We start from the raw sequence: 1,876 nt of genomic DNA on the forward strand, positions 1-1,876 counted from the left end.
TATTGTATGAATGCAACGATCATAAATTTATTAAGGTAAACCTAGAGGAAAGAACTAGGGTCAATTACATGAGCTTAGGTCGGGTTTATTAGTCTAGGGTTCCATAAGCAAGAATTGGTTGTTTCCTCCCATTTACTTTTGATCTAAATAAAAGGTGATAACAGATTATGTCAATTCTTTTGATATATCAAATGGTACTTGACTTATGGGTGGTGGATCCCAACAGTCGAGTAGAGTGAAAGGATCACAACCTCCAATACCACATTTAGGGTTTATGGTAGAAACGAGACTAACAAGAGAATAAATGCATGAATAACATTTATAAGGACAAAAAGTAAACTCAATTTGAAGTTAATAACATTATTAAAGATTATGAATAGTTGGACAACTTTTGGAGTCAACTCTCTTATTTGAATCCAAAATCGAAAACCAAAGACTCTGGGTTTGATCCAGAGCAAAAGTCTCCAGGCTGAAGATGTCGGCATTTTTCCCAAAAATTTGAAAAGAATCGAATTGAACGGGCTTAGTTCGTTTTATTTAGTAAATCGGTTTTCTTTATTAACCCATTCATTTATCCTCGAAAAATAGTTCTCTTACTTTGATAAGGGTTTTATTTTGGAATCGCCGCCCTTATTGGAGACAAATTCTCGAATTAGTCAATTCTTTGGAATCGGCTAATCCGGTTTTAAACCAGAGACGGGATCCGGGAGTTAGGTATAATAGGGGAACGTATTAGGCACCCCTATTGCTCGATTTTAAATCGACCTCGTTATTGTCTAATAATTCACAATAACTTAAATAATGCGAGTAACCAAAAATGAGATGTAAATACTTTTTGATGCAATTTTGGAAAACTATGTCAATCATACATCTTAATGAAACATCAAGCATGAAAATAAACATTCAAAGAAAAGGGGGAAGGAGAAAAGATTTACAATCCATACCTAAATTTACAATCTACCCTTAACCCTCCAAATTTCCCAATACCCAATAATTATTACAAACAAGCTCTTTAATCTGATCCATTAAGATCTCTTTACATTTTGCAATAATAAATACTAAAACACAATAAGAAGCAAAATAAACAGACCACAAAGATAAGCAATATGTACAGAATCATAAAGCATGCATCTCAATCAAACAACACTCATTCATCCACAACAATGAAGAAATGATGCATGAACAAAATAAGAACTTGATGAATAAGGGGTTAGCATAATAATAAACTTAAGGCATTAATTAAAGAGCATAAAATTAAATGATAGAAAAGTAAAGTGCTTGTAATGTAAAGAGCATTAATTAAAAGACAAGAAATTAAATGATTAATCAAAATTTAAGCTCATGGTCTTGATGTTCATCAAAGGATGATGAACAAATTCACCAATCATGGCTCATAACCTTGTTTTATTATTTATTTGATCCATTTATGACCAAATGCGCGTCCCAAACCTTTCAGGATTGATGCTAGGTCACTGGACGTCCGAAAAAGGGGCATTTATTGGGTTTATAAACATTCAAAGCCTCTGAATTGAAGCGTCTTGCGCCACAGGGATCTATGGCGTGTGCCACAATGTAGTGGGGCAGGGCCTTTCCCAAATCAGGAAGGCCTCTAGAGAGAACAGGGCAAAAACAGGGAATCTGGGCTTATGTAGCGCGAGCGACAGGCCTGTGGCGCAAGCCACACATAGTGGCTTGTGCCACTAGCTTAGGCCACGCGTCGCAGAGGCACAGAAACCTATTTATGGTTGATCCTAGGTTTTTCTCACAACCAAACCCAGAACAGGTGTTTAAAACACCGAAAAGAAAAAGAAAAATATGGAGAAATGAGTTTAAGATTCTCAGAAACTACCTTTGTTGATTCCTTTGAAGATTTGTT

Source organism: Jatropha curcas, chromosome 3 (genome assembly GCF_041381405.1).
Source record: "Jatropha curcas cultivar XTBG-Jc1 chromosome 3, XTBG_Jcur_1.0, whole genome shotgun sequence".
Lineage (NCBI taxonomy): Eukaryota > Viridiplantae > Streptophyta > Magnoliopsida > Malpighiales > Euphorbiaceae > Jatropha > Jatropha curcas.